Source organism: Leptodactylus fuscus, chromosome 8 (genome assembly GCF_031893055.1).
Source record: "Leptodactylus fuscus isolate aLepFus1 chromosome 8, aLepFus1.hap2, whole genome shotgun sequence".
Taxonomy (NCBI): domain Eukaryota; kingdom Metazoa; phylum Chordata; class Amphibia; order Anura; family Leptodactylidae; genus Leptodactylus; species Leptodactylus fuscus.
In genome coordinates, this window is record NC_134272.1 from 7,040,179 (window position 1) to 7,067,263 (window position 27,085).

Here is a 27,085-nt window from a genome sequence, read left to right on the forward strand (position 1 = left end):
TATCCCCTAATATCGCCATATAGTGCTGCAGTTTAATATAAAGTAAATCCCCTAATATTGCCATATAGTTCTGCAGTGTAGTATAATCAATATCCCCTAATATCGCCATATAGTGCTGCAGTTTAATATAAAGTAAATCCCCTAATATTGCCATATAGTTCTGCAGTGTAGTATAATCAATATCCCCTAATATCGCCATATAGTTCTGCAGTTTAATATAAAGTAAATCCCCTAATATTGCCATATAGTTCTGCAGTGTAGTATAAGCAATATCCCCTAATATCGCCATATAGTGCTGCAGTTTAATATAAAGTAAATCCCCTAATATTGCCATATAGTTCTGCAGTGTAGTATAATCAATATCCCCTAATATCGCCATATAGTTCTGCAGTTTAATATAAAGTATATCCCCTAATATTGCCATATAGTTCTGCAGTGTAGTATAATCAATATCCCCTAATATCGCCATATAGTGCTGCAGTTTAATATAAAGTAAATCCCCTAATATTGCCATATAGTTCTGCAGTGTAGTATTATGATTCTCTCCTAATATCGCCATATAGGCTGATAGTACTATAATGTGACTCCATTACCTTGTATGCCGCATTAATAACAAGGCTCCATGAAGAATCCATACTCTTGCTATAGCACAATTTGGACAATACCCTCAGTTCCCTTGAAATGAGTCAAAAAGAAGTAACATTGTTGCATCTAGAGATGAGCGAGTAGTGAAATATTCGATATTTGTTTTGAGTAAAGCCTCAATATTTGACAACTTGATCGAATATCGAATCCCATTATAGTCTATGGGAAAAAATGCTCGCTTCAGGGGAAACCACTATTCGGCAAAAAGGAGAGTCACCAAGTCCACGAGTAGCAGGAGGAGAGTGTTTAGGAGGAGCGCTGTGCAGTTAAAGCGGATGGACCACATAGACTATAACCGGTCCATGCGCTTTAACTGCACAGCGCTTGCAGTTGCGCTGATTTTCCGTTCGGGGGGGTCCTCCTGCTGACTCCTTCCAGACAGGAGGCAAGCGCTAATGTGAACTTACTCGTCCTGCAGAACCAGCATTGATTGGCTGAATGCTATACTATACAGAGTACAGCATTCGGCCAATAAACACTGGTTCTGCCGGAGGCTCGTCTGTGAGGAGGCGGAGTCTAAGATCGGACCACAGCAGTCTCCATTGTGGTCCGATCTTAGACTCCGCCTCCTCACAGACGAGCCTCCGGCAGAACCAACGTTGATTGGCCGAATGCTGTACACTGTATAGTATTCAGCCAATCAGTGCTGGTTCTGAATCAAATCTTTATTGCAAATAGGAGTAGTATTCCAACGAGTACGAGTATTTCGAATACTGTAGTATTCTATAGAATACCGACTTGATTGAATACTACTCGCTCATCAACTTGTCAGAAAGCGAGTCTTGATGTCCTAGTGGGGGGTCCAGTACAATACTGTTCCCCCGTCCCAGACCATAGAAAGTTCCCGTACCCGTGACCGTATCTATTGGTTACATTGTCACCACTAAGATGTTTAGAGAAAACCTCTGCAGAAATGTTTCACTTTTAATTGCTCACAACTCTAACTATAGGAAGGGAAATCCCTTTAAGGGGTTAATCCTTTTCGGGCTATAAATATAGGATTGTCGACAATTAGCGAATTCATGGCGATATTATTCATATTAGAGCACAATGTCATACAGCACATCTCTAATCCAGTCTCCCGCGCACCCTGCCGCTACTTCGCTGTAACCTTTGCTATGATTACGTCTCGCTGAAATCTAAGTGCACAGCGTATTTCATATCGAACAATGGGATTTTATCGGCGCCGGCGTCCTGCGCTGCGTGAAGCTATGTGGGAAGCCCTGCGCTGGGACTCGGTTCCGCAGGCCTTTTAAGTGGGTGGATGTGATTGATGTTGCGATTTCTATGCTTCTATCACCCACGAGACTGTCTTCCACATCAGTCTTTTGTTCCTCTCCATTTTGATCATTTGGAGCTGACTCTAATACACCTAATTACGCTTCCTCTTATCTCCCGCAAATCTTTCCATAGATATCGCAAACCGGAATCATCGCCATTCGCCATTGTTAATGAAAAAGTGAATATTCATTATCAGATTTACACGTTGGGTCACAATAGACGAGAATTCTCCGCTCTGCTCGAAAAGACACAAAGTAACAAGTTTCAAAGTTCAAAAGTTACCGTAAAATTCTAAGAGCCGAATATTTACGGGATTATGGAGACGCCGAACCGAAGATTTTTACCATCAGGCGACGAAATACAGAAAAGCGTCACCCAACCTTCTATAAAGGGAATCGTCCACAATGCCCCGACTTCTTTTCATGTCAGCCATATTTTCTTAAGAATTTTTGCTGAATATATCTTCAATTTTCTATACTAAGTATATGTATCGCACACGTTCCACTCTGGCCACTAAGCCTAATAATAGATCAACACTTGCTAATTCCATAGGGATTTTCTTTTCAGCAGTCACCTCATTTACATCACCACTTAGGATAGGTCATCAGTATGAAAAGCGACCTGGGGCCCAAAAGCCACTATAAGTCTAAGGCCCCATTGAGCAAGCACCAGCATAAGTATAATTTATATGTTGCGATTTCCAAAATCGCAACATTGTCTGCTGCGTGGATTTTTCGCAAGAATCACTAGAATCCCATCAACTTTGAAGGGACTGTATAACACCGCAGGTTTTTTCCCCAAATGCAGTGTTTTCGCAACGTGGAGCTCCAGCTTAATTGTAGTAATCAACCTGGGGATAAGTCATCAGTAATTTGATTTGGGGCTGCACAACACATCTGCAAACTGTGCCAGAATTCTGATACAATTGGTGGTATTTATTATGAAAAATTCAGCAGAATTCTGATACAATTGACGGTATTATTTATGAAAACTGTGCCAGAATTCTGATACAATTAGCGGGATTTTTTATTAAAACTGCGCCAGAAGTCTGATACAATTGGTGGTATTATTTATAAAAACTGAGCCAGAATTCTGATACAATTGGCGGTATTTTTTATTAAAACTGCGCCGGAATTCTGATACAATTACGGTAATTTTTATGAAAAATGTGCCAGAATTCTGATACAATTAGCGGGATTTTTTATTAAAACTGCGCCAGAAGTCTGATACAATTGGCGGTATTATTTATAAAAACTGAGCCAGAATTCTGATACAATTAGCGGGATTTTTTATTAAAACTGCGCCAGAAGTCTGATACAATTGGCGGTATTATTTATAAAAACTGAGCCAGAATTCTGATACAATTGGCGGTATTTTTTTATTAAAACTGCGCCAGAATTCTGATACAATTGGCGGTATTTTTTATTAAAACTGCGCCAGAAGTCTGATACAATTGGTGGTATTTTTTGTTAAAACTGAGCCAGAATTCTGATACAATTACGGTATTTTTTTTAATAAAAAATGTGCCAGAATTCTGATACAATTGGCGGTATTTTTTATTAAAACTGAGCCAGAATTCTGATACAATTACGGAATTTTTTCTGAAAAATGTGCCAGAATTCTGATACAATTGGCAGTATTTTTTTATGAAAACTAGGCCAGAATTCTGATACAATTAGCAGTATTTTTTATGAAAACTGTGCCAGAATTCTGATACAATTCGTGGTATTTTTTATGAAAACTGAGCCAGAATTCTGATACAATTGGCGGTATTTTCTATGAAAACTGTGCCAGAATTTTGATACAATTATCGGTATTTTTCATTAAAACTGCGCCAAAATTCTGATACAATTGGTGGTAGTTTTTATGAAAACTGAGCCAAAATTCTGATACATTTGGTGGTAGTTTTTATGAAAACTGAGCCAGAATTTTGATACAATTGGCGGTATTTTTTACGAAAATCAGCATTGGACATTTTGATAAATCTGAGGCAGTTTAAGACTCTCTAGTGTAAAATTTTGACAGAATTAGTAAATCCGCCCCATGGGGTCTAGCTCTGGCCCACCACGCTCTTCCGAAACCCTCCCCTTCGTTCTTCCCATGTACGTGGTCAATCTACTTTGTCATCAATTTGCATTTCGTGTCAATTTTGCCCAATAAGAGGGAATTTCAGCTCAGGTTGTTAGCAAATGACTCTCTTGATAATGGCTATTTACTGACTACTGTGTAGTTTGTGCCCAATAAATTACATCAGGTGGAAGCGCCGCGCTCCGGCACGGGAGCCCGCACTGAATCCGTAATGGAGGTTTATGAAAGTAATCACAGGCCAGCACTTGGCACAAAAGTCATTTATTTTCAGCCTGTTATTCCAAAAGAACAAGAAAAAAAAATTATTTTACAAAACAAAAGCCCATTCTTGGACAGACGCCAACGCAGGGGGGAGGGGGTTCTGCTTGTCAATAGCCCATAGATTTTTTAATAGCGGAAAAACCAATAAACAAGGTTTCTTTAAATTAAAAGTTCTCGGCTGTAGAAGATTTTTTTCTTGAGTATTGTAAAATTCCATTTTCTTCTTCCTCCTCTCCCTCCTCGCTGCCAAGACAAATAATAAAATCATTCACTTATTAAAGGAGCACTCGGCCTGGTAACGTCTGGTGCTGGAGGGGGCCGGGCATGGCAATGGGATCCAGGGCGGGACTTAAAGGGATTAGGGCGGGGCTTAAAGGGATTGTCCTACAAACGTAACCAGATTCAAATTTATAGAAAATTAAAAGTTATACAATTTTGTTACATTTTGCAATTTTAAGATTTCCTCTTAGCGGTGACAGTCTTGTGTCTTGATCACTTGCCACTGGATACAACCATGAATTCCAGAATGTTCTATAGGTCTTATGCACGCGCTCCATATGGATATTATGTTGCATGTTATTGCTGTTGAATGCTTGTTACTCTAATACATGAAGATTATACTGATGGATTCTTCCATTAGGCTCTTCCTTTGGGGGTCTTTCCCAGTTTTGGGGTGTAACAATATTATTTTTTGTGCGCTATTTGGATTTTTGCTCCATATAGGAGTTTATTTATGTGGATTTTTGCAATATGACTTTGTCTATACTATTGATTTATGATCGGAGTTGTCGGCACTGCTGTATCATTAGTGGTTTTCCCCACTATACTATAATGGTCCACCAAGTTTCTGTCCAATTTCCACCATTTTTATACTGAAACCGGAGGGGAGAAAATTCGCCCTTCCGGAATCTGGGACGGCGTCACCTACAAACACTCGAACGCTAGCGTGAACCTGGCGTGAGATGGTTAAAGAAAATTTATGGAATTCTGCAACATTTGTAATTATTTAAAGTTGCAAAAAATGTTTCATTGTATAAGAATGCCAATATAGTGGATGGAAAATTCCTTTAAATGTCTCAATTTTTGCAAACCAGAAGTCAGAAGGCATGATATAGGGTTTGCCTTGTTTGTGCAGTGCTCTTCGTAGTGTTCGTATGCAAGACCTGCAAAATTTTAAGTGCATGGCCCAATGCAACATTTGCAACAAGAGCTTTACCTTGCACGCGTCATTTACAATACTAGTGTCTTCTTATGTGGCTAAGCACCTTGGACACCGCGACTTGGGTGCATCAGCGACCGTTACACCCCTGCAGCTATGTCTCTGTCTCTGCTGGACTTAGAAATATCCCCCAGTATGACTGAACACATAGAGTCCCATGATGAGACTTCTCACCCCGGTCCCTTCAATGCAGATGATTCACTTGCTCTGTAGCATGAGCCAGGCACCAGCGCTCCTTTCCTTAAAATCAATCCTTTTCAATGGTCTTTCAGCTGTAATTAATGTTCCCTGTATAATTAGATTGATTTTTTATGTACTGTGCAAGAGGAAGAGAATTTATGGACTAAATGCAGCGGGACAGATGCTGAGAATGCAAAGCTGGAGAGCAGGAATATTCTGTGAGGGTGCACGGCGGGGACAGAGGGACGGTCCTACAGCTCTGATGCAGTCGTCTGCTTCTGGCATCTGTCTGTTCTTTTTGCTATTTCCAGGGTAACTTATAATATTAGACGCTTGGTTGTTATCCTTTTAGCTTGTTGAGTCACGGAAATACCATGTTAAGCAATAACTAGGATGGAAGTTTGTACAGATATAGCAGAGCTGAGTCTGTTATGTTTTAAAGGGCTTTTCCAGGTTTTAAAGGTCATCAGTATGTGATCTGTGAGGGTCCAACACCCAGGCTCCGCGCAGATCAGCTAGTGGATTTAGGTAATAGGTGCAGTTCTGATCCCATTATTGATCTGCTCTGCGCAGGTGCCACATTACCTCTATATCACTCATTGCACCCATGTGCATCAACCAGCGGCGCTTTCTCTATATATTATACTGTATTTCTGCTTTTTATGATGAACTATTAGTAAATCTGGGCCGCAGTCTCTGTGTCTTGCATGAACATACAACATCTGCTCCTTGCAAAAATCTTCCCCTACAAGGATGAAGTAATGGCCCCCAGCCCTGCTGCACCCTGATATGTGTCTTCCAATAGACCGTCATGTGTAAGGATTCCCGAGCGGACCCTCCTTCCTACGTGACACTCTACTGATGAAGCCAATGGGAACGCCATCCACATATAGTTTGTCCTTTGTAATATTCTGAACTAACTCAATCCCTGCTGAAGCTCACGCTTCATTAAACTCACGTCAACCTGCAGAAACAGAGTTTGGGTGGAATAATAGAAATCAACCTTTTGCTTCGTAGCGTGCGTGCAAATGTCCCATAGACTTAGGAATCTGCAAAACTTAATTAGTGGAACAAGACTGCGAAGCCGCGATATAAAGGTCTGCGAGCGCCGAGTGCAGGGAGGATTTAAGCTAATGCAGGTGGGCAATGTTAGGACTGATTAATTCCAAGCAAGACCGCCCGGGTTTCATTAGGAGCTAGAACAGCTACATGAGATGACTCATTGGATGGTTAGAATAGAGAGAAAGATGTTATCAATACCTAAACTTAAGACTGGAACAAAAAAATAACATGAAAGATCTGCACGGCCGCTGTCATGTCGGCAAACTGCATAGATGAAGAGTAGAAGCGATTGTAAGACACTATGTAATATATCTTATCACAGAGAAAAGCCTCTGACTGCTATTATCAGGCTTGCTCCTTCTCTGCAAAGATAATCACTACTGTATTCATCTGGAGACAAGTGTTTATAGAAGTCTATGGAGAAGGGATTGAGCAGAAAGTGGCTGGATAGAAGCTTTGTATCACAACCAAATCACATTACTAACGTGAATGCAAGACAGGGCTTCTCTCTATATGTCCTGCACGGTCCTGTGGCTGGGTAAGAGAGAAACCAATATAGAGCAGAATCTCCTTTACTTACTGTGAGCAGTGTATGGCTGCTAGTCTGTATCCACCACCTCCACCAACTACATACCATACTACTATACTATATAGGAAACTGCCAAAAACTGCAATCCGGGGAAAGTTACTAAAAAATAAAAAATACTCGTGATACATTCCCTATAAGTAAATGGATACCCATATGCCCTAATAGTGAATATAGACAGAAGTTAGTTGACCTAATGGGACATCCTCTATATGTTTTCCATTTAGGTCAACAAACCCTATTATTCTAGGATGGAATTTCCTGGGACTTCTTTGCTGCCAAAGGTCTCAACCGTGTGTGCAGAAAGAAGGGGTTCCAATTTTTTGCATCCAAGCGCCTGCAATGATTTCAATGGCGGGTTCTGCTCTGTTCCATTGTCTTGAAGCTGGATAGGACATGCTCCATATTCCAAGGAACAGGGCGTCACAACCCCCCTCGGACAGCACACTCAGTATACATGGGGACTAAAAACTGGGGCGTGTAAATAACTACAATAAATATATTTGCACTTGTAATAAAACAGAAGAGATTCCAGATAGGGATAAGACTGAGTGCGTTCATTTGTTGCAGGTTACAAAGTGTTAAATGCAACCCATTGAATATTAAGCATGGCAGTCCTCCTGGGTAACTTTGGCATCTTGGATCCTCCACCATTGCTTTAATTGCCAGTGATAGATCCGTTCTTTCCCATATGTTTTTCTTCTTCCATTAGCATAGATTAGACACTTGGCCTTATGTACCCACCCGGAGATTTACAACACACTGTAGATAAAAATGGATCCATCCAACAAGGAAAACTGCCAATGGAGCGCAACGGCCCAAAACTGCAATGCAGTCGGAGAAAACCAAGGAAGGGTTTCTAGGCAAGATAATAGAAGGTGAAGCTTCGAACTCCAAGTGTGGATATTAGCTTAATATCTGTCCAGGGCGAATCGCCCAAATGTGCAAGATTTAAGATGTTGGATGCAAAACTGACAATTTAATGGAACAGAAGGATGACACGGATTTTAAAATTGAGCAAGATTGACTTTTAAATAAGACATCCTAATAGCAGAAATGGATGAGGAAGGGCCAATAGCAGCGTAACCAGCCTGAGATAAGAGAAGATGCGTGATTATACTGGCTGCGTGATTTGGACTTCCGAGACAAGTGCTGAGAGCGGGGCTGACCTTCACGTATAATTTGGAGGTTAAAAGTCTAAAGAAAAGTCCAAAAAAGATGAAAATCCTACTAATATTACAAATGTAAAAGTTTGTGTGTTTGGATGTTTGTTCCTCAATCTCGCAAAAACAGCTGCACGGATTTGGCTGAATGTTCGCACATACATACATTGGAACCTAGAATGAAACATAGGTTACCTAGTATACCGGTAAATGCCTGGACCTCGCCACCGCTAACACCAGATTCATGTTCACGCAAGGCTGAAGGACCCGAGATGACGTCATCACAGGTCCTTCAGCCGGTCTCCCATTGGATCGCGGTATTGTGTGAGTGGCGCTATGGATAGTGTGAACGCAGGAGAAAATGGTGTTGACTCGAAAGTCCGGAGAGTACCGAGCATGCAGCCCTGGTGTACCGGCATGAGAAGTGTTTCGTGTATGCCGAATTAAGTGAATAGGTTTGTATCACTCCATGTTACCTGCCAATGGCTCAGGAATGAAGGCTGTTATTAAATAGAGTGAGAGGCTGTAATACCATTTACCACTCAAGTGAAGACTGGGACACAAGGAAAGTCTGTCTGTACCTATTGGATATGATTTATTTTAGAGACAGGAAGGCAGTACTATCTCAGCCTAGATTTATTACTGTTATAGAAAGGCAGTACTATCTGTGCCTAGATGTATTACTGTTATAGAAAGGTAGTACTATCTGTGCCTATGTTTATTACTGTTAATGACAGGCAGTACTATCTGTGCCTATGTTTATTACTGTTAATGACAGGCAGTACTATCTGTGCCTATGTTTTTTAATGTCAGAGACAGGCAGTACTATCTGTACCTAGATGTATTACTGTTAATGGCAGGCAGTACTATCTGTGCCTAGATGTATTACTGTTAATGGCAGGCAGTACTATCTGTGCCTAGATGTATTACTGTTAATGGCAGGCAGTACTATCTGTGCCTAGATATATTACTGTTAATGGCAGGCAGTACTATCTGTGCCTAGATGTATTACTGTTAATGGCAGGCAGTACTATCTGTGCCTAGATGTATTACTGTTAATGACAGGCAGTACTATCTGTGCCTAGATGTATTACTGTTAATGGCAGGCAGTACTATCTGTGTCTAGATGTATTACTGTTAATGGCAGGCAGTACTATCTGTGCCTAGATGTATTACTGTTAATGGCAGGCAGTACTATCTGTGCCTAGATGTATTACTGTTAATGACAGGCAGTACTATCTGTGCCTAGATGTATTACTGTTAATGGCAGGCAGTACTATCTGTGCCTAGATGTATTACTGTTAATGGCAGGCAGTACTATCTGTGCCTAGATGTATTACTTTTAGAGACAGGCAATATCATTTCAACCTACATCATTTGCAATGAGAGACAAGGATGCAATACTACATGTATCTGCATCATTTGCAATGAGAGGAAGAGAGGCAGATCTGCTGTATCTGCACCTGTATCATTTACTAGGTGGCACAGGTGTCCAGTACTATCTGTATTTACATTATGCACAGTAAGAATGAGGGAGGCAGTACTATCTGTGCCTGCATTATTTACAGGGTGCAGTACTGTACAGTATGGGCCTAAGTCATTTACATGGAGGTGGGACTATCTGTGATTTAATAAGAGTAAGACAGTACTATCTGAGCCTCCATTAATTACAATGAGAAATGGGAAGGCTGTACTTTCTGTGCTCATTGACATGAAGGCAGTCCTATCAGTGAATATATCATTTACATGAGGAGGCAAAACCATGTATACATGCATACACAAGGCCAGTCAGGAAAGCAGTATGATCTGTACCTACATCATCTATAGAGAAAGGCAGAGAGCTAGTACAACCTGCATCATTAACACTGAGAAACATGGAGACAGTACTATCTGTGCCTGCATAATTTCCTAGCCAATGCATGTACAGATCCCCCAAACAAGGTCACCATTATACTCCAGCATAAAGTTGGGGGTCATCTTGTCCACAGGTCGGGGGGGGGGGGGGGCTTTGTCTCCAGCTACTGGAAGTCTTTATTTAATTAAATTAATAGTACAAAAAAGACACTATTCTAGTGCAGGTGGAAAGTGTAATACAGGCGACTAAATGTTCACTTTAAGATCTCTTAATTTTGGGGGTGCAAGACATCAGATTATTTGCAAAATCACAGAAGAAGTGACCTGACTCCACAGGCTATGCTACCTACCGCTACCTACCCCCAGGCTGCAGGTGATGTATATAGCCGTGTACTAATAGCCTTAATGTGGATCGCCCATTTCTAAAAGAATAAAACAAAAAACACATCAATGAAGCAAAAAGGTTTAGTAAATCATAGAGGATAACATTTACAACGTGCTTGGTCTGTCTGACATGTCCTATATAGGAGAGATTATGGTGACAGCACAAAATATCGCTTCATTGTTGCGCTCGGCTGTGTATTAATACTGAGAATTATCTCCTAAGCTCTTACACTTCATATTGGGCTGCTCGGAGGACTGAAGAGGTCCCAGCAGTCCTCCAGTGTTCATCATGTTAGTTGGTGATACCCAGAGAACAGCTTAAGACCTGCACTGGACGTCCAAGACTATAATATATACAATGTAGCCTATAGTATATACAATGTAGCCCATAGTATACACAATATAGCCTATAGTATATACAGTACAATATATCTTATAATATATACAATGTAATGTATAGTATACACAATGTAGCCTATAGTATATACACAATATAACTTATAATATATACAATGTAGCCTATAGTATATACAATGTAGCCTATAGTATATACAATGTAACCTATAGTATACACAATATAACAATATATACAATGTAGTTTATAATATAGACAATGTAGCCTATAGTATATACAGTGTAATTTATAGTATATACAATGTAGCCTATAGTATATACAATGTAGCCTATAGTATATACAATGTAGCCTATAGTATATACAATGTAGCCTATGGTATATACAATGTAGCCTATAGTATATACAATGTAGCCTATGGTATATACAATGTAGCCTATAGTATATACAATATAACCTATATACAATATAAATTATAACATATACAATGTAGCTTATAATATAGAGGATGTAGCCTATAGTATATACAATATAGCTTATTATATACACATTGTAGTTTATAATGTATACAATATAGTATATAATATATATAATGTAGTTTATAATATATACATTTACATGTGACCACACCTCCTTTTGTAAAGCTCCACCCCTTGCGGCATGATACGGCCCCTTTTGATACAGAGCAGATCCCGCAGCCTTTCCCCATACACAGGAGCATTACCAGCTCTTCTAGCAGTCGCCCCCCTTTCTGTGGGAGCGGATATTTTGGGAAAGTTATATAAGCTTGGGCAGATCTGTAACTAGAGATGTAAGGGATTACCGCTCTGTCATGTCATGTGGCCAGTTATAGCGGTGCAAAGGTTGCCACCATGATTGGGTTCCTGAGCGCGCCCAGTTACCGTCTGCCTTATAGGAAAGCACCAGTATCATCTGCCATATTTTATGGGGTCTTCACATTGAGGCCTGGGTAAATTTTCTAAAGCCTAAGCAGACCACATCTCGATATTCAAAAACTTTTCAGAAATGTTTCATATTTAGCAATACCTTCAAATATGTAAATTATATCAAGACCAGTCTACATAATAAAGCCCCCAGACTATCTAGACACACCCCTTTATATGCAAATTACCATAGGCCTTGCCTCTTTAAGTATCCAATAGTGATCCAATCTGTTACAATATAACAACATGTGGTCAACCAACACAGCCCACCGTCACTGTCCACCGATGTGCGCGTCCCTTTTAACCCAATAGTCTCCAGCCTAAGGCATGCTGGGAGTTGTAGTTATCTAACACCTAGAAGACCACAGGTTGGAGACCTCGATGTTAACCCATTTATCTCCGCTAGATACGTAGCTGCTGTAGTGACGCCTTTTATTTGTGGAGGTTTCTTATGTATTGAAGAAGCCAAGTCATTGCACTCGCCAGCTGAATGCCGAAGGAGATGGAATCCATGACTTAATGACTGCACAGTCTCTAGTACAATTGCAAAACCTCATAAATATTTATCTGCACTGCGGCTCCTCTAGAATCATTCAATATGTTAGGCTCGGCTCCTGCATGATTTACACGCATAGAAATGATATGTAAATGGCTGAAAGGGAAAACTCACCCTGTCATTTAATATCAATGGAAATGACTTGTTCCTTCAATCTACACACCTACTACTTATCACTGTCTTAAGGAGGCAACTACCCGGGGTCAGAGGATGGCAGTCAGGAGGGTTAGGTTGGCCGTATCTGAAGATGGCTATAGACATTAGACTAATATCGTCCGAACCTGGTAAATTCGGTAGGAGTGGTAGTCCATCGAAAGTATATGAGGACCTCCTGATGGTAGATGTTGCGGAAGGTGAGGATGGTGCCGCTGGATTTCAACATGTCTGATCCTTTTGTCTGAAGTGAGATAAACCAACCCACGAGGTGTCTGGCCAGATGACCAAGTGTGGAGGAGGTATGGGAGACGTGAGGAGAGATAGTCGTCCATCCAGCTCATTCATGCAACAGTCTACAGTCGCCTACCAACAAGGTGTATTTTAGGGGGCATTCACACTGCCATTGTTAATGTCCGTTGCTGTCTTCCATCATAGCGTGACAGCAACAGACATTAAACTGTCACAAACTTTGTGTCCGCTCCCATTAACATTAATGTAAACATGACGGGCGCTATCTTCTATCTTCCATTGCAAAGGTGAACAAACATGATGGAAAATAGCATCCATCATGTTATTTACATTAGTGTCAATGGGAAAGGACAAAGAATCAGTCTGTGACCCTTCTCTGCCACAATTTAATGTCCGTTGCCGTCATCCTATGACCAAAGACAGTAATGGATATTAGCAGTAGTGTGAACGCCCCTCAGGCCCAATGCAAAAGCAGGACTTTCACCTCCAATGTGCCATTTGTAACCCCATCACCTGCTTATGTAGCAGATGGACCTTTGGTCCTTTTAGGCTCTATGGCTGATGTGACTGCTACTCTGGTTCTGAACCCCTTTTGGCTAAAGCTCCTGCTTCAAAATTGGCGCGCACCTGATTTTGGGGCTGGTTTTGGCACCCAGAATATAATATGTTTCCCCTTCCACTTGATTCCTAATAACTAAGACCCCCAGTAATAGGGAGTCCTGCACAAGTTTCCCCAACCATTGATAGGTCCCAAAGCGCCGGTCACAGCAGCATGACTTACCTCTAGGATATTCGCACCCTGTTCCCCAGTCTTGCAGTCAGACTACATTTGTGCTGAGAGTATACGATGTTAGATCATATTCCGCTGGCATCCATTTTACATACATCTATTGATTTCCATACTGTAAAGGGATGTGTAATAGTTTCAGTGAGTTCCTGATTTAATGGGATGAATCACGGGCTGAATGTTCTATTGTACTGACTGTGTTTTTATAAGATTGAGGCATTCTGCTCAGAATTGATCGCTCTTGTATGGGGATTTCCTTGCGGAGAGCAGTCATTTATGACAATGTAACGCAATTCTTTCCAACTCTCTTTGATGTTGACCTTTAATGGGCCAGGTTTTTTTTTTTAAAGAAATTGCAAATGAACAAATGCACAAAGAGCGTCCCCGTAGATCCCACTTATACATGCAGCAAGGCTCACATGAATTTTTGCAAAATGATATTCATCAGACAGCAGAGATACCATTTTACATAATCTTCCTCTTCTTGTAGCACAGTTTGTAACATACACCTATATGGATGGTGCCCTTTAACCAAATATGCATTAGATGTTAACCAAGACAAGTGTCGGCACCAGAAAACCTGAGCAAATTCCAGGGTGCAGAGGGCTCAGAGGTCTCAGGGTGATCTGGATCAACTATCTCTATACTTAAGGAAACATTGTTGCCTACGGTTCTATACAATGTATATCCAGACTCTACTCTGTAATGCACCAAGTATTTGTGATAGGTTATGGGACATTATATTAGAATGGAGTCCCTGGAAATCAAACAGTTAAAAGTGATCATAACCCAGCACATATGAGGAGTCTTCTTCTTCTTCTTCTGCAGGTTTTGTGTCGTCTTACAATTAAATGATCTATTACAATAATTTCAGCGAGCGGGTTTTATAGAATCGCCCATTGTGAGTGACCTACATTTAATTACTTCTAGGCCGAGCACCAGCCATTCATTAGGGAGGGCCAAAATAACTTTCCGCGAAGCCTGGAGATATTTCTGTGTATTCGGTGCGACTGCTCCGTCTTACTGATATTAAAACACCGCAGGGCCGGGGCAGAGGTCAAAGTCACAGCCGGACCCTGGGATTCCGAGGACCCCATAAGAAGACAATAGTGGAATGACACATGGTAGGGGCCCTATTATACATCTGTTATTGGGGCCCAGCAGCTTTAAGGGATGTCCGATCTATATCCCTTTATCCATGTCAAGCCAAATACAGATCATCCAGGGATGGTCTAGAACATGCTGGTAGGTAACCAGTACAGTTGTATTCTTATTCTGCCAATAGCTATCGCCCAGTGACCCCCCATGTACATGCACACTCGGCACAACAGTATATAACCAATAGAGTTATATTCTCATTCATCCAACAGCTGTCTCCCCTTGACCCCCAATGTACATGCACAGTCAACACAAAGGTATATAACCAGTAGGGTTGTATTTTAGTTCGTCCAACAGCTATCTCCCCTTAACCATGATGTACATGGACGCTCGGCAATACAGTAGATAGCCATTAGAGTCGTATGCTTGTTCGACCGACACCTGCGTCCCCCGACTTACAGTTTAAATCTAGAATTACCACTGCAATAGACAAAAGTAGAGATGTTTTCTCATTTGACCAACAGTTATCTCCCACTAAAACCTGCATACTGAACTATATGTATCCCCAATATGGAGAGGAGAAAGCTTCCACAAGCCACCTCTTCCACCAGGGATCAGAGATGTTGAAATTAAACACATCTTACTTCTTTTCTCCAATATATACCACCAGAAGAGAGTTTTCCACCATGCACAATGGTCAATTGGTTGGCTTGAAGGAAGCATCACCATAGATTGCTGCCCCCTGGAGTTCCTTTCTTTGGATTACCATGTACCATATAGTTTCCATACGACACTGCCTTATCAATAAACCAGGGAAGGTCCCATAGACTCTCAGTAGGTTTGAAACTCTGCAATTGACCATCAGATGTCCAGGCCATCAGTATGTACAAGTGACTTACCCCCATTGTGCCCCGCCATAGCTGTCCCTGCTCTAAACTTCAGATCTTTGATAACAGGAGAGCCCAGTCCTCAGAAATGGACCAGGTCATCTCCTATCATACCAATGGTGACAAATGACCTTGACAATTGGGTAATGGTCAAACCCAACGTGATGTTCTAAGCGTCTTCATTTGCAAATTGCAATGTTACTCTGCTCCCTTCGTGCCTACAAGAATAGACTGTACGGTACAGAGTAACATGATCCTAAACAATTCCACTCTAAAAAAAGAGCAAAATCGCCTTGTGCTCCACGGGGGTTGCTTTTGCTGAATCCTTCAGTTTTTAGCTCGGCTGGACACATTTTTATAGATAAACTCCAAGGAGATTTTCCTTCCCCCGAACTTTATGAATTATTGGTTAAAAAAGAAGATTCCCCAAAGTTCTCCCTTCTGCTGAGAAGAGTCTTGGAGATGCAACGAGGGCCCTGATATTCCAGAAGCATAATCTGCTTGTGAACCCTCCACACGTTCTCCAAGAGAGATCGCTCACAACCACATTAAAAAAAAAAGACTAGAGAAATAGGAGAGCAATTTATCTTGTGATTTATGCTGGTGCGCAGCCTGGAAGAACAATCCTACATCACAGAAAGGGTTATTTACACCCAGGGAGGAAATATTCCAGCGTATGCTGTACTTGCATTAAAGGATTTAGGATCAGAGCGTTGGCCATTTGGAACCAAATTCAAAGAGACAGATGTAGCCAAGTCTGGTTATTGAAATTGGGCTGGGAGCCTTCACGTCTCAGACTGGCTTGTTGCACCATATGGTACTTTGCTTCGGCTCCCAGTCACATCAAGGGTTAAACGTAGGGCAGAGCGAGGCGGGCTGCACCTGTTTAGTGGCGCTAGGCCTCTGCACACACTTTACTGGCTGAACAAGTCCATGAATCCTCAGCCTGATCTACTGTATGTACCCTGGATAGAAGGTTTAGGCACGGAACAGTAGCTTTCACTTTTATTGTACAGAGCTATATAAGAGATTATACTCTGATGTGTATGGACCGGTCAGGGTGAGGCCACACATTGCAGAAACGCAGCCTTTATGTTGGAGATTTTGCTGCATTTTTTTTAGTCAAAACCACGAGTGGATTGAGCAGAAGGGAGAAGCCAAAGAACTGCCCTTTGCTTCTGTAAACATTAAAAGCTCTAAATAGAACAACAAAGATTGCAACAAAAAAAAGGGTTCTCTGACACCAAATTGAATATTCACACTGATGACCTTTCCACATGATACGTCATCAGTATGTGATCTGTGGGGTCCGTCACCCATGACCCGTACAGATCATCTGTTGTAGAAGGTATCCAGGCATTGGCAGCAGCTAGTAGGCAGGCAATATATGCATCATGGCTCTTGTCCAAGTATTAGGCGCGTTACTGCAGTTAACCTATCTATCTGCAGGGCTGGGGTGATATGCTGGTTCTGGTGTCAGTAACCTATCTATCTGCAGGGCTGGGGTGATATGCTGGTTCTGGTGACAGTAACCTATCTATCTGCAGGGCTGGGGTGATATGATGGTTCTGGTGACAGTAACCTATCTATCTGCAGGGCTGGGGTGATATGCTGGTTCTGGTGTCAGTAACCTATCTATCTGCAGGGCTGGGGTGATATGCTGGTTCTGGTGACAGTAACCTATCTATCTGCAGGGCTGGGGTGATATGCTGGGTCTGGTGACACTAACCTATCTATCTGCAGGGTTGGGGGGATATGCTGGGTCTGGTGACACTAACCTATCTATCTGCAGGGTTGGGGGGATATGCTGGTTCTGGTGACAGTAACCTATCTATCTGCAGGGCTGGGGTGATATGCATGTTCTGGTGACAGTAACCTATCTATCTGCAGGACTGGGGTGATATGCTGGGTCTGGTGACAATAACCTATCTATCTGCAGGGTTGGGGGGATATGCTGGTTCTGGTGACAGTAACCTATCTATCTGCAGGGCTGGGGTGATATGCATGTTCTGGTGACAGTAACCTATCTATCTGCAGGACTGGGGTGATATGCTGGGTCTGGTGACAGTAACCTATCTATCTGCAGAGCTGGGGTGATATGCTGGGTCTGGTGACAGTAACCTATCTATCTGCAGGGCTGGGGTGATATGCTGGGTCTGGTGACACTAACCTATCTATCTGCAGGGCTGGGGTGGTATGCTGGTTCTGGTGACAGTAACCTATCTATCTGCAGGGCTGGGGGGATATGCTGGTTCTGGTGACATTAACCTATCTATCTGCAGGGCTGGAGTGATATGCTGGTTCTAGTGACAGTAACCTATCTATCTGCAGGGCTGGGGTGATATGCTGGTTCTGGTGACAGTAACCTATCTATCTGCAGGGCTGGGGTGATATGCTGGGTCTGGTAACAGTAACCTATCTATCTGCAGGGCTGGGGTGATATGCTGGTTCTGGTGACAGTAACCTATCTATCTGCAGGACTGGGGTGATATGCTGGGTCTGGTGACAGTAACCTATCTATCTGCAGGACTGGGGTGATATACTGGGTCTGGTGACAGTAACCTATCTATCTGCAGGGCTGGAGTGATATGCTGGTCTGGTGACAGTAACCTATCTATCTGCAGGGCTGGGGTGATATGCTGGTTCTGGTGACAGTAACCTATCTATCTGCAGGGCTGGGGTGATATGCTGGTTCTGGTGACAGTAACCTATCTATCTGCAGGGCTGGGGTGATATGCTGGTTCTGGTGACAGTAACCTATCTATCTGCAGGGCTGGGGTGATATGCTGGTTCCGGTGACAGTAACCTATCTATCTGCAGGGCTGGGGTGATATGCTGGTTCTGGTGACAGTAACCTATCTATCTGCAGGGCTGGGGTATTATGCTGGTTCTGGTGACAGTAACCTATCTATCTGCAGGGCTGGGGTGATATACTGGTTCTGGTGACAGTAACCTATCTATCTGCAGGGCTGGAGTGATATGCTGGTTCTGGTGACAGTAACCTATCTATCTGCAGGGCTGGGGTGATATGCTGGTTCTGGTGACAGTAACCTATCTATCTGCAGGGCTGGGGTGATATGCTGGTACTGGTGACAGTAACCTATCTATCTGCAGGACTGAGGTGATATGCTGGTTCTGGTGACAGTAACCTATCTATCTGCAGGGCTGGGGTGATATGCTGGGGTCTGGTGACAGTAACCTATCTATCTGCAGGGCTGGGGTATTATGCTGGTTCTGGTGACAGTAACCTATCTATCTGCAGGGCTGGGGTGATATAGGGGGTTCAGGATGGAGGACCTCCGTATATCACAGTATTACCCAGTAGGATATAGACAGTGGTTGTCGTCATGAGACATCCTAGCGCTTACATAACACATGTTTTGTGACCATGACTGTCCTTGAAAGTTTGCGGAGAAATAATCGTAATAGGTTTGATAAGGAAAAATAATGTTCTCCATTTCCGAATATAAATCTTTATCGCTTGTCTGAGAGGAGGCAGCGAGCCTGAAGAATAGCGTGTAACAACGTTTGCATACACTTGAAGGCTCAATAGCATGGAATTGTTATCATGGAGCCTGTCATAATTATGGTGATATAATAGGACGTTCTGCATTGGAGATGGCCGCGCTACATACCGCAACACGCCGCCGCTTGTGGCTCATTAAGTTGCAGAACGCACATCTAAAAACAAATAAAGCCAAACGTCGCTCCTCACGTCCGTGACACGCACAGCAGGCGAGACCTCTGCTCCTCAGTACCGGAGAAAAAAAATAAGACAGAAGCTTCGAGTCGGCAGCTGGAGAGAAAAATGAGAGGAAATCTGACCAAGTCAGCAGGCTGCGGGAAAACGCTTCTTAGGAATAGATTTGGCGCTAGTGGAAAAACTGCGCCCTCCCGGGGAGAAAGAGGATGGCTTCTTAATCAATCTATTATTATCCCCATTGTTATAGCCCGTGTGACACAGCAACCAAATTGTCCGTGATTTGGATCGTGCCGGGTTAGTTATTAAGGGGCGATACAGTAGTGGAGCCTTGTAAGACCCTGTGGAATATACAGCACGAATACTGAGCAGAGCGGCCATATATATTCCTCCGATAAAGGACGTGGAGAAGCCGGGCTAGGTAAATGTGAGAGCCGGTTGTCTCTTGGTTGACGCCATGTGTAGAACCGTAAAACCTTGTAGTGATGCCCTTCTGCTTATGATCTCGTATAGTACCCAAATAACATGGACTTCAATATACTGCTCATATATAATGCCGCCACACTGTTGCCAGTCACACAGCGCACTTGCCTTTCCATAGGATTGGCCAAGTATGGCATCACTGTTGCAAGCGTTGAATCACGGCACTTGAGTCCACTATGGGTGGAGAACAATCCTGTGGTGGACTCAATGGCCTGCCAATGGGTCTATCCAACGATCTTGGTATTGTCATTTGTATCCAATCAGGAAGCGCCATCATGATGACAATCTTATGATACGGGAAGGGTTATTACCCCTATACAAGCCAAAGTTGACCTTTACCTAAGGGCTTACTTATATTGGGATGGGTACGATACAGGTTACATAGTTATATAGTAGATGAGGTTGGATACAGCTGCATCAAGTCCAACCTATAACTAGAAATGGGCGAACCTTTGGATATTTGTTTCATTTTGGGTTTGTTCTGATCCAAACTTGTTTCAATAGAACTGAAAATGAAGGAAAACCAAGAAGAGCTGATGGAAGGTGAGGATATATGTGTGTTATTCTTTACACCTTCCCTTCACCTCCACCTATTATACTCCAGAAAGACTCCATTCAGTTTGTTACCGCCATACCAATGATAACCAACATCATAAGGGGAGCAACTAGTGATTGGGGCCGGCGTGGCGTGTGTGCCAAGTGCTGGGGGTGCCGAAAGTCTTGGGCCAGAGTATGTAAAGCCAACTGTGGGGAGTATATAGGACTGCTAGCTAAGACTGTTCATATCACTTTGTAACCCTTGTGTCCAATGATTTGGACGCCATTGATGCCATTGACTGTGACCCATCACAGAATCTATTAACTCTTCAAAATACATTGATCCTGGCACAACATTTCCAAAATTAGTAGAAGTGTTAATAGCTATGACAATACAAACTGATATGCCATTCAGGGTCCATGATAATCTGCCCGGGCCATGTCATGACTCGCATTGGGGGGATAGTAGATTGGACGTGCACCAACAAGTCACACGTCCTAGGCCAGGGTACTCAGACACAACTAAGCCCTGGGTGTTGTTTTTGTCTCCCAGTTACCCCACCAGCTTCCATCGTATCATACCTATGCGGTCCGTAGGGTCTTGTCTCTATATCGAGTTCTCCAAACACACAAGAAGCCGATCTGGAAGATGATACAGAAACGTTCTGTCAAAGCTAGAAGGAAAGCAGACATCATTATAAGAGGGAAAGGCCATTTCCCAGAAGGGAGATGAATTAAATCTGGCAAGTTAGTCATTCGATGAATTGCGTTGCCCGTCATGACGAATACACAGCTCCCCTATTTGGCTCCGGACAACGCTGACTCTTCCGTGTACGCGATCACATTCATAAGAGGAAATGAAGATTGTAACAAGTATCTTCTCTCCCCTTCCATCTCTCTGCACCAACATCTCCTAATAATCCTCCGTAACGCTGCCGTTGCTCAATATGTCTCCTATCAATTGTGTTGTGTACGCAGACAGCAAGGATTGTATACGGCGTGCGCGCACAATATCCCGGCTCTCTATCACAGACTTTATTCTACCATTTGCAAAATTAAAATTCAGCCCGTGCCGCTGTAGGTCGTATTGTTTTCTGTCTGAATCTCTTGTACGTGGCTGCTGCTGTCGGCTAAGAATCAGCGCCATTTAGCTGGAGAGACCCAGATAGCGGCGTACCCACATGCAGCCATTAATATCATTTATCAGGCTATTTTTCCCAGAACAAAGTTGATTTTCTGGTGAAATGTATAAAAAAAAAATAAAATAAAATAAAATCAGGTTTTATTAGCGGGTTTTGTATGGCAGTCTAGATGTCATGTTATTGTACACTCGACACAATGACGCTTCCTCCGCGCGAACACGGTGAATGAATAGACTTCAATTATTGACTTTAGTGATGGAAAGCAACACGTCCTTCTCCTTACCGGAGTCGCAGCCCGATCTCACAGGAGATTACGCAATTTATTCTGCTCCTCTATTGTATTAGCAATCCTTTTACCACTGGTATCACCGTCTGAGCATGTGCAGGAGCGAGGCGCGGATTTAATGCTTCTTGGTGGGATTTGTGTCCTGGTTACCCTCACAGTAGTGACATGTCACAGGGCAATATGGGACACAGGGTCTAATAATAAACATAAAAAAATGCACAAAAATATTTTTAAAAAATTACAATTTGCACCTTCTCTAATAATCTTATAATAATCTAATAATCTCTAATAATCTCCTGTGATCCGATGTCGTATCAATTTAACGAATCCTTCTCTAAGGGCTCGTTCACACGGGTACAGAGGGGGCGGATTATGGCGCATAATCAACGCCATAATCCTCCCCCTCACAATGGTGGTCTATGGAGACCGCCAGGCTGCTTTGCCGCTCACGGAAAAAAGAAGCGGGTTGCCATTTCTTCAGGCGGATTCCGTGGCTCCCCGCGTCACTCTCGGTGCCAAAAACCCACTATACTGCCCCCCATGAGAACTATCCCTACTACTCATTCTTACTGTCAGCTCCAATCCGTCTGCCTCTTCATGTCATCCTAGACAGACTGGATGTTGATGAGATCAGGCATATTTGGGGGCCGGATCATCACTTCAAGGACTCCTCCTCTAAAGAGCAAAGGTCACAACAAATATTGACGGGATTTACATTTCGCTGTTCTTCGTTCACAAAAATATACTATTAACCCTTTTATTTCTGAAAGCGTTCTTCAATTTTTTTCCATGTCTGCCTAAAACTTTTGCATGGTAGTGCATTTCAGAATCAAGATGGATCCCATGCTCTTACCATTGCTCCCTAACATTAGGTTCACACTAGCGTTGGGGTTTCCGTTCCTTGGGACCACATAAGGACCAGAAAAATGGAAACACAATCCTCTTACAAAGCGGTTACCTGAAGAAACCCATGGACCCAACAGAGTATAATGGGGTCCGCTGGGTTTCCTCCTAAAAAAGGGGAGAGAAAAGTGCTGCTTGCGTTTTTCAAGTGGAGTGGGGGATGGGATTCTCGAAACACAGGTTTGACCCTAACCTAAGAGTGGAGATTGTTATGGGTTGGTTGAACAATTGTGTTGGGTTCTAGTACAAATTTTTGGTCTATAAAAATTCTCTTGTTTCTTTTAACCATAAGATAACCATATCGTTGTCTTTATACTTATAGTTTCCGTATATAAAGTTTTGTTTTTCTAATAACTTACTTCGTATTCCAGAAATAGGTTTGCGTTGGTTATAATGGATTTCCCTGACTCCTCGTGGGCGGGTCAAGTGTAAACACCGCCCAAGAGGATACAAAATCCAGGATCTCCCTTCTATTATGATGTGCACGTCCATACGATGCACCATACAACGGTATTGGTTAGGATCCCTAGTTACATTAATCAAAAACTATTCCACAATGGAAGGGATAAAGTTTTTAGGCCCCAAAGGTCTCACGTATAACACAAGTTCCTCTAAGATTCCTTGGCTATTTTCCCTGACTATAACAGGTTCCCGCTAATCCACAGGATGAGAGGTATTCGCTACTCGGCCGAGAATATCCACCAAGTGTCTTATCTTCATCTATTTACTTAAAATGGAAGTAAATTATTCAAAAAACAAACCTCAACGCGATCCGCCGCAATGTTTCCATTATTAAATTTTCATCTTATTGGCTTCTATAATATAACAAACAGAGAATTCCAACTTTATGAAGTGCGGAGTTGCTGAAAAACAGCTTTGTACTCGGCGGAGACAGCAACAGAGTTTTACTGAGAAATAAATATTTCCAGTCTGTAAAAAAAAAAAAATATGATTTAAACATTAAGAAAAGAAAAGAAAAAAAAAACAAATTTGCAATCTCGCTGGTGTCAAACGCGCCGGGTTCTGTCGTCGGGAGAATATATTTCTCTGCAGCCAATCATGCACAAAGGGACGCTCGGAAATAATCATTTCTGGTCTAGAACGCCTCGAGATGCCGGGATAAAGCGAGTGTTTTTCCTTCTCTTAGATCTCATTGTGTGCTTAACCTTTCGGGCTGCAATCTAACTAATGAAAACAGGGAATTTCTTTGGAAACGCGCCCCATGCTGTATAAACAGCGCTTAATGTTTTCAAACACATAACAATCTCAATGGGCAAAACGCTTGGGAAACAATACACACGCCGAGGAAATACATCTGATACCGGCCTCATGAATGGGCTCCAGAAGCTAGGGTTAATAGACAGCGGCGTGCAAAAGTTTTAGGCGGGTGCGGGGGGGAAATGCAGCACGGTGAGAAATGACGAATACTTCGCTGCATAGGAATGAATGGGAGCGGGCGATCGCGAAAGGGTTAAGCGCCGGCCGCCAGGGCCTGCAGTTTGCCCGCCGCGCCCATTCAACCTTATGAAGTAAGGTATTTGCTCATCTCTGATGAGAACGCTTTCAGAAATAGAAGGGTTAATAGTTTATTTTTAGGAAGGAAGAGGAGAGGAACGTAAATCCCATCAATATTTGCCCTTTGGAGGAGGAATCCTGGAGCTCATGATATGGCCCCCACTGATATAGCCCTGATCTCATCATCGTCCAGTCTGTCTGGGATGACATGAAGAGACAGACGGATTGGAGCATGCTCACATACACAGAAGATTAGTTGTCCAAGATGGCAGCGGGAACAACCTCCCTGCCCAGTTTTGCCAAAAACTGATAGATCCCTAAGCAGAGGTGCAGTCTATACATAAAGGGAAGGCGCTGCCATTGGTGTCAGAACTGTCCCATGAGCCGGACCTTGATTAAAAAGCCATTCCTGGTCATTGGATCCTGAGTATGAGGAGGCCACCGGGCCAGATTAATGTTTTTGTTCCTTCATAGGTTTTCTTAACCATTGATGGCCTTTAGGGGGCGCTAACCCATTAAAGGTGAAATCCACTATGTGCCTGGGGTGCAGGGACTTAGCCTAAATGCACTCAACTGTGCACATGTAACCGGGCCATGATTAAATGGTACAGACAGAACATGGATGACACCTACACGGCCCCATACACTGGCTAGGGGTGCAAAATGTACAGGGCTAGGATCTTTCCTGTGCTTGGCCCAGGCTCGCGGACACATTCAGGGGCCTGTGATAATACAGTGTGTATGCGGCCTTAGGAATGAATGGGTCAGGGTGAAAAAGATGACGGACAAGCACTGGATTGTGTGCACGGAGCCTCTGCTTAGCTACTTTTTGCAAGGGTGTTTGCAGTAAAATCTAGGCAGAGTCCGACTGGTTTATAGTGGGAGGACAGAACAATCCACAAGTCCTTCCTCCTCCGTGGCGCCCATCACAGTCCCCGAGGCCTCCGCTACGTTATAAACCCTTTTCATCCCATTCAACTCTTTGCAAGTCTTTTGCTCTTCAAAACCAAATTCGATCAGCAAAATTTCCCCACCCACCAGATCAGGGCCGTGAAAAGAGAAGCAAGAATGAAAAGAGAAAGCAATATTGTGAGATATTTTATATCAAAGGCTAAAGCACTTCCATTATGCAAATCAGTCTCATAAGAAGCTAAAATGTCTGGAAACCTCATATTCCTTTATTTCATTAACATAAATACAAGACGGAGTTAATAAGACAGAATGAAGCCGCTCGGGCTGGGAGAAAAGCCGGCCAAGTCATTGAACAAGATGGGTGATTACTTAGAGCGAGCCTGAAGATGGTTGAATAGCGGGACCCCGCGGTGGGGACATGGCCGCCGTCACACATCACTATGTACATTATATGGGTTATCATTGTCTACTCTCAAACCATCAGTAGACTTATTCACAGGAAGTTATGGCCGCCGTCCAAAGCATCGCCCATATACTCAGCCAAACTTGCAACTGGGCGCCAAAATCTGTAACAGGGTCCCAACTTACTAGGCGGTATCTGTAGTACTTGTGTCTTCTTATATTGTAGAGAGGCCTTTGGGCCCCCTCACGCTCCGGGGCCCAGTAGTGATGGCTACTCCCTATAGCTACGCCCCTGTTGATCTCCAGTCATGGTAGGACGTTCTTCATCACGTCTTCTTTTTTTGTTCTAGCTCTGAAGATTGGGATCTCGGCAATCGGGTCAACAAGTCGTTGGATTCTGGTCGTGACATTGTAAGTATTCTGTATCATCTCGTACTTATCTCGTACTAAAAGCGAATCACCGTCCATGTGTCAGTAGAAGGCAAGAGGTTCCTGGTACTGAAATTATGGTGGACAAACCCTCAATGTGCTCTCATGAACGGTCACCGCTAGCAGTCCATCTGCACACTGGGCCAAATATCCAGCAAGTCCCATAATCTGAATGGATTGGGACCCTATTTTATCAGTTGTGCACCCTCTTTGTATGGTCCAATGCCAATATGTACAAGGAGACTTTACTAACGGCACAGGACAGGTACCGGGCAGGACACTCTTCTTGCATTCCCATGGGTGCACATTGACTGGGACTGACCACACTTCCCATAGTACTCCATAAAGTAGAGAATAGAATGGCCTAATGAATACAATCCATAAGAACACTGCTTGTGCAATTATGTGACAATTCGTGTTATGAGCCTTTCATCAGGCTGGGATTACAGTCCCATAGAAGTAACTGTATCAGCAATGTGAGTGCTTGACCTGTTGTCCCGTCCCGATTGGAGAATGGAACCCTCATTCTTATAATCCATTGGGGTTCCCATTGGTCCTCTACAAAGCAGACAGTTCCCCTACCCAAGAGACCAGGATACCCCTTTAATGAACGAGTCTAGTGGGAATATATTTGTAGCAACATCTCTCTCCACATTTCCTTATTTACAGTAGAGGATTCTGGCGTGTTCCGTACATTTCCCGCGTTCCCCGGCTGCTCGCTGTTGATAGTTGTTCATCATTAGGAGGATGAATAGAGACATTACTTGTAATTTTCAGCCATTTCCAACTTTTTTTTTCTGCCGGTGTTAAGCGATGAAAGGTCAGCGGCATCAATCAGGTCTTATCAGCTCGACTACATCCAGACTATTCCCACACAAGTAGAAAGAAATCTCTGCCCCAAAGACGTCTTCAGTCCCAGTTTGTTTTTCAATGGATTATCCATGTTTACAGAGAATTCTCCGGCAAACACATCTAATGGAAGTAATTTAGCAGCGGTGACATCTCGGAGGGGAACACAGGGGCA

General features: G+C 42.9%; 1 protein-coding gene across 2 annotated transcripts in view; it reads left to right on the forward strand.

Moving 5' to 3' along the window:
- ELFN1 (extracellular leucine rich repeat and fibronectin type III domain containing 1) overlaps positions 1-27,085 on the forward strand; it is a 694,846-nt gene that overhangs the window by 628,088 nt on the left and 39,673 nt on the right. The window contains exon 1 of one of the 2 annotated variants that reach the window (XM_075284202.1): positions 25,984-26,043. The exons of the other annotated variant lie outside the window; for it this stretch is intronic. The gene's annotated coding sequence lies outside the window, so the exon portion shown is untranslated. Of the gene's footprint in view, positions 1-25,983; positions 26,044-27,085 lie in introns of those variants that run through there. 2 annotated transcript variants of the gene reach the window in all.